At 41.7% G+C, this 7,384-nt stretch overlaps 1 long non-coding RNA gene across 1 annotated transcript; it reads right to left on the bottom strand.

The window, feature by feature from the left end:
* Positions 1-6,214: 6,214 nt before the first annotated feature.
* On the bottom strand, positions 6,215-7,123 carry LOC120924994. Its single transcript, XR_005746508.1, has 3 exons — positions 6,949-7,123; positions 6,735-6,809; positions 6,215-6,435 (listed from the first exon to the last, which is right to left on the bottom strand). It is a non-coding gene; the product is annotated as an uncharacterized LOC120924994 (long non-coding RNA).
* Positions 7,124-7,384: the final 261 nt, after the last annotated feature.

Raw genomic sequence — 7,384 nt, 5'->3', positions numbered from 1 at the left:
GATCTAACAAGTGACTAAAAAGTGGCACGCTCGTGTAATAATTGTCCACATATAAGTGATATCCCTTTCCGAATAAGGGTGACACCATGTCCCACACAATCTTACCAGCACTCCCTATGTAGTCTGGGCAGTTCTCCGGCTTCACATAACTATCTCTTTCCTCGTAAACCATAAAACTACATGTGTAGCCTGTGACAGAATTTATACATCTTAATCCCATATCTGGCACTTAATCAGGGACTAATCAACGCAGACAACTTGATCGGGAGTAAACAAGGCTGCAAAACATTGGTTGAAGTGGTTTATGAGGGGCCGAATTTTGTAGAGCCGATCAAATCCAGGGTCACCCCGAGAACGACAGAGTTCATTGTTATTGAAATGCATGAACTGCAAGATCTGCTCGTATCGTGTCCTGGTCACGGAAGCAGAGAACATGGGCATATGGTGAATTGTGTTAGTGGACCAATATGATCGCAACTCACTTTTTTTTAACTATGCCCATAAGGAGGGATAGGCCCAGAAAGGTCTTAAATTTGGAAACCGAATAGAAAATCAAGTGACGTAAAATCAACTGTTTCCACCTAATTTCCGGGTTGGCCAGTGAATGGGGGAAATACGGGTGCTGCATGTGGTGGGCTTCCAATTCAGATTGGCAAATGCAGCAGGAAGGGCACTATGGGCTTGAAGGGCCTGTGCTTGTTTTCTTCTTGGTGGCAGAGGGACACTACTTGTGCCAGCCACCTCGTGCTACTACTTGTGGCAGCTTGAAATGCACTTATGGGACTCGCCACGTCACCAAGTGATACTGCAGTGATGGATGTACGACCAGGATGTACTAGGCCGCCGGTGCTTGCCAGTTCACCAGAAAGATGAGCGGAACTATTACTGGTTCTCTGCTCCATACGAGAGCCCTGCAGTTCTTGCACCTCAAGGGACCACAACTCCGTTGTCAGAATTATTGTCTACGAGCCAGAATCTGACAGCTGGGTGACTTCCTCTTCACTATCTGTCATGCTCAGAAATGTGTAGGCCTCTTCACTAGTGTACCTTCGATTTGACATTTTGGTCTCTAAATTTACTGGTACACTAGTGAGACTCACAGGAAAAAAAGCTCCTGACTGTCAGCGACTGATTCAAACGCTACAAAAAAACTGTGAGCATTCACAGGGATCAGGCCTGACTCTGCGAATTCTGCAGTTATGTGTTTAGTGTTTTTTAAGTGACAGTGATCGATCGATACTGCACTTGGGTGGGCTGGACTGGGCGGAGGGGCTAAATGCAGGTGCTAGCAGGTATCTGAGCTGATCTCGCTAACACTGTGTTTTTGGGAACCCTAAACTGCTGGGGACACTAGTATAGATGTGATCAGACCAGATATTGATCCATTCAGATACTATACCACTAAGGGAGGTGTATGGTGCGTGTGTGGGTGTTAGCGCTACTGGCACTAATCTGACATTGCCTGGGGCAACGCAGACCCTGACTGACACTAAAACCTAACTGATATCACCCGCCAGGTGATCAGGGGGTTATACCTTTATTTAGATAATAAAAGGCGGGTGTCATGATACTATAAAAAAATATCTAACTAACTAGCGTCACCCGTAACACTAATACGGTGATCACTGGTGATGGGGGGTGATCAAGGGGTTAAACCTTTATTAGGGGGTTAGGGGGGTCCCTAGACCTATATGGGCCTACTACTAATTAACCTAACACTGAGGCCTCGTACACACGACCGAGAAACTCGACGGGCGAAACACATCGAGTTCCTTGTCAAGTTCCTTGTTAGGCTTGTCGAGGAACTCAACCAGCTTGCTTTGCGTACACACAGTCAAGCCAAAATCTTCTCGTTCTCAAATGCGGTGACATACAACACATACAACGGCAGGGGAAGTTCGATTCCACTGGCTAAACTCTTGGGGCTGCTTTTGTTAATTTCATGTGTTTGCGTGTTAAATAAAAGGTTGGTAAGAGACGATTTGCACTTTTCAGTCTGTTACAGCTTTAAAAATGTGTTATCTCCATTACAAATGCTACTTTTACTTCCGTCTCATACTTTAATGTGAGCAAGCGTGGGTTTCTTAGCATACAGACGTCCAAGTTTCTCGTTGAAAACCAGCCCTTCGAGGATCTCGACGAGCCAAATCAGACTCCCGTCGAGAAAATAGAGAACTTGCTCTCTTTTTGGCTCGTCAAGGTTCTCGACAGTTTCCTTGCCGAAAATGTACACACGACCGGTTTCCTTGGCAAAAAAATATCTCCCAGCAAGGTTTTTGCTGGTTTTTGCCGAGAAACTCGGTCGTGAGTACGAGGCCTGATTTTTGTCACTAATGACACCAGTACAGTGATCAAAAAAAATATGAACACTGCACTGGGTGACACAGTGACAGAGGTTGAAGGGGTTACCTGGGGGGGGGGGGTGATTGGGGGGATTAGGGGGTGAAATGTGTAACTATATGTACTGGTGTAAGTGTAGTGTTGGTGCAACTCACGGTTAGATGTTATCTCTCTGGAACAAAAATACTTCCACAAGGAGAGATGACATCACTTCCCATGTCTGTGTTTACAGTTACACAGGCAGGGGAAGCATTTCATTCGCTAGGACCGATCACCAGGTCCAGGCCATAAATCATTGGCCTGTGCCTGGAGACTGATCGGCTCTAAAACGAATCCGATTATCGCAGTCGCCATAACATAACATTGATTCGCTGTTGTGTTATAGCCTAGCTATGTGCTGGGCTCTATGATCTCCAAATGTACATTGATGTGTAGGGGAGCACTTACACTGCCTACTCTTCACTACAGGGTTCACAACTCTAACTATGCTGACAGCTAGTGGCCAGTTTGGAGAACTACACCAAGCGCCTCTTTGACTTTCAGAGACATGCTGGCCCCAATCCAGTCAAAGCTCCAAGGCAAGGGCAAATGCGCATGTGCAGGCATGTCCCTGAAAGTGCTCATCCTGCCGGGCACATGCACATGAATATGTGCATGCATGTTTGTCTCTGCGAATGCGTGCACAACTCTGCAACCAACCGATGGTCTTGCAGGCACTGTTACCTCACTGCGCTCTCGTGGCCACTGTCACAACACCAGTGGACCTTGAGCCAGGGCTGTACAAGAGGTCTCCCTCTACACGTCAGGCTCTGCCACAAGATACAGTGCCCTTCAGTACTTTTTACTTTGACCCTTTTCCCCTTTCTATCTTCTTCACTTTCACATCCTCCTGCAACCCAGGAAGTAAATCAAGATTATATTCTATAAAGCATAACTTACACTAGCTATAGGGGTATTAATACTATAATAACCTCACCTTGGACATTTAGACTCGCTTCTTGGAACAAATATATGATTCTAATAGATCCTACAAATTGTTCAACTTCTAGTTCTACACATCAATTCCAAGGGGATGAAAAGCAACACTTCAGAAGTTAAGGCTATAAAATGTGTCCTGTAACCATGAGTCTTGACCTACACGAGCAAGAATTTTAAAAGCTTCCAGCTAAATTAGAGAATCATCTGAAGTGTGGATCTATTTTATTTTATCAGCAGGTACATAAATCTGATCTCCGGCTTAAAACTACAGAAAATGTTCAGCCAGACTGAAATAAAGATTTTGTATTTTAGAATTACAGCATTCTCTATCAGCCACTATCTAAGAGATCTTGCAATAATAACAATAAATTCATTATTTCTTTGCCTTTTACCCTGCTGTCTGAAAATATAACAGCCAGGCAAAATGTCTGTTCAGCTGCTGCTACAATACTTTTTACGCAGTTGAACAGAGAAATATAATGGAATCGAGCATCCCACGTGCAAACAATGTGTTGAAGAGAACCTCAGTAAGTCTGCAGGGGAAATTGCTTAGGATATCACATATAACTTGTAAATGGATGTACATGAATTTCCTAGTGTGTCCAATCTTGTTTGATGTTTTGCTCCTTGAAATAAGATCTGTATTTTCAATAAATCAAACAGTGGAAATAATCACAGTTTGAAAAGCAATGCTGCTCATTTAATAGAGTCCACTTCTAAATCATAATTTAAATACTCACCTACTAGGAAACAATACTCACAAAATTCACAGTTCACACCAACCCGAATACATAAAGAACAAACATGTTTAAACTAATGATTCTCTTAAAGGACATCTACAACCCTTTTAGATATACCGTATGTGTTATATATAAATCTGATCAACTGAATGTGAAATGTTATCAGCATGTGTTAATATGTAAAAATGTGTTTATACTTAAGAGATATTATATGCAGTATATGTAATTAGGAAAGGGAACAATTGCTCTTTGAACGTGCATGCAGTGATCCAGCTTGACAATTTTTTATGTTTTAGCACAAGTCCATAAACAGATGCCTATCAATAGTCCTAGATAGATAGTGTATACAATCTATATGGCTGATATTGTAAATAACATTTTCATGACAGTCTCCTAGCATGTTGTTAATTGCATTTCTCAACATACTGATACCTGTAGAGAGATATTTACCTAAGGCACTTTTGATCCTGTGCTTGGGCATCAGGGTAATAGGACATCAACAAAGCGAGTGTTTACTTTTCATATATTTTATTCATATCTAGAAAACTTAGTAAAGGGTGTCATTCATACATGCTTAGAAAAGCATTGGCTATCCAACAGGGAGATCCTCTCAGAACTCAGAAATTAATAGGTAGATTCAAAGAGATTGGACTAACTTTAGGGCGGCCTAGCCTAGCCTGTTTAGGCTACACCGCCGTAAATTAACTAGGCTAGTAGTGATTCACAATCTACTTACCTGCTAATTTACGGCGGTGTAGCCTCAAACGAGCGGGTGTAAGGGCGCCTAATTCAAATTGGTTGGAGGGGGGCGTGTTGTATGGAAATGAGGCTTGACCTCACGTTTTTTTAAATTTTTCGACACTGCGCATGCCCCGGGCGACTAAATTTCCTAGTGCACATTGCGGCTAAGTACGCCGTACAGGCCTAATGATTTAGACGTGGACGTAAACGACGTAACTCCCGATTCACGGACGACTTGCGCAAACAACGTAAAAAATTCGAACCTCGCGGGAACGGCGGCCATACTTTAACATTACTAGTCCACTAGAGCATAGCTCTAACTTTAGGCGGCCTATCCCTTACGGAAACGACGTAATTCGACGGCGTAGGCCTGGCGTACGTTCGTGAATCGGCGTATTCCCTCATTTACATATAAATAGAGTAGTAGAGCAAAAGCACCAATTAAAGGCGAATAACCATCAGCGACCGAGTCCCTCTAGAAATAGTTTAAAAGGGTTTCCTTGAAACAAGGAAGGATTGTGGGACTTTAATTGAAGCTTGATGGATAAGGATAGAATATTTCAAATAACTCTGTAGGCTTGGTCAAACCTCAGTCATTCAACTCATACCGACAATAATTTTACTAAGAAATATTTATTTGTACAAAAAAGTAGAAAAATATACAAAAGATATATAATGAATGTTTAGTACATGTTAAAAACAGTCAGACTATAGTTTGTATAGTGTGTTACACGTGCAAGATGCTGCAGGTGATCTTCATCACAGCCCACGTTATTTGGGGGTTCAACTAGTTTCGCCCGAGAGGGCTTCGTCAGGAACCCGTGGAGGGTGATAGTCTACATGAATAAAAAGTATGTCAATAGAATATTAACAGACATCCAAACCAATTATATACTGTGTACCAGTACAATTCATCTAAGGAAGAAGAAAAAAGATAAGAACACAAAACTCAAAAAACAAAGGCAAAAAACAAGCCCGTTAGTTAGAAGGCTAAGGTTACAATATTTTGGACACAGTATGTATCATTGACCAAAAAAGAAATATAAACATATATATATGTCAAAATACATGTTAATAAATACCGTTACAAACATGTTAATTTAAATAAGATGAAAAAATGGACTAGATGCATGTAAAAGCTGTGGACTGTGAAGCAGTCCTTACCTTGCACAAACGGAGTAGATGGTTGGGGGCGTGAGCCGTGGCGAGATCAAATCCCAGGTGTAGACCCGCTAGGGGAGGGAAGAGTCTCAGCACAGCATATGCTTAGCTGTCACACAGAGAGCAGACCACATGGAAAGGGCTGACCTAGAGAAACAGATAGGAGACGGAGGCAGGCAGAAACTAGAAAATAAATGAAAAATGAAAAATGAGAAAAGAAGATATGTGTATATGTATAATGTATATATAATAATTGAATGTAAAAATATAGTGTAAGTAATTAGAGCGCATCATATAGGTAAAGGACGCTCAAATGAGAAAAGAGGGAATAATTATTAGGTGATGGAGTTACCTTATTAGTGTTGATTGAAAAAAGTCATAGCCATAGGTCAGATGGACACAGTAATTGGATAATTTCAGAGGGAAATCCAAAGTGAGATAGTATGCTGACCAGTCAGGGTTAATTCCAGTAATGCTACATAGCATAAAAAGGAATAGATTACACATTCATGCTTCAAAAGACATATATATATATGTATACATATATATATCTGCAGGTGCATATAAGTTACTATAAGAAAAATTAATATTGAATAAAGAAAACTATGACCTATATTAATCCTATCATCAAGGTATATAATATGACATCAAACTACGTACATCACAGGGATGCAGAGCATATATATATTGACAAGGTTAAAAAAGTTTCCAATTTGTATAAAATATGTCCCTATCTGTGTGTGCTAGAAAGAATTACTAAACAGAAAACAGTACCTGGTTAGTATTGCAGCTGAATCTGCCAGTGATGTAGCAGTTTCAATCACTTTGTGGCCAAACAAAGTATAAGAACTGTAACAAATTGAATAGAATAGAATAAAGGGATATTACTAATTAAAACAAATATAAGGTGACTGAAGAGATTCAGTAAAACACCAAATAAGTCTGAGTATCAAAATAATAATGATAATAATGGAGAGAGAGTGCCTACCTTCAACCTAGCTGTGTCCCAGATGCATAGCCGAGTGATCTCTCCAGCAAAGCCCACGCTAATGGGACAGCTGCAGAGAGCACTTAAATACCGCTCACAATCAGGTCCCAACGAGTGGAACCTGTATGTGAGGCGGTATCTGTTGCGTCAGTGGGCGGGGAAAGCGGATGGCCATCATGGGGATTCCCCCTGTGTTGGCCGTCAATCCCACAGCTGATGGGGAGGCGGCACATCACAGACAGGAGGAGCGCTGGCGTCAGATGTGACGTCCAGCGCTTATCCAATAGATGCCAGTCCGAAGCGGACCTACACTAGCACCCGAGCCTCCGCTCGGATTCGGCAATGCTGTTAGCATCACCGGTGCAGGCTAACAGCACTCTCTCTCCATTATTATCATTATTATTTTGATACTCAGACTTATTTGGTGTTTTACTGA

The sequence above is a fragment of the Rana temporaria genome, chromosome 1 (assembly GCF_905171775.1).
Source record: "Rana temporaria chromosome 1, aRanTem1.1, whole genome shotgun sequence".
Classification (NCBI taxonomy): Eukaryota; Metazoa; Chordata; class Amphibia; order Anura; family Ranidae; genus Rana; species Rana temporaria.
This window is presented reverse-complemented; position numbering and strand designations above follow the sequence as displayed.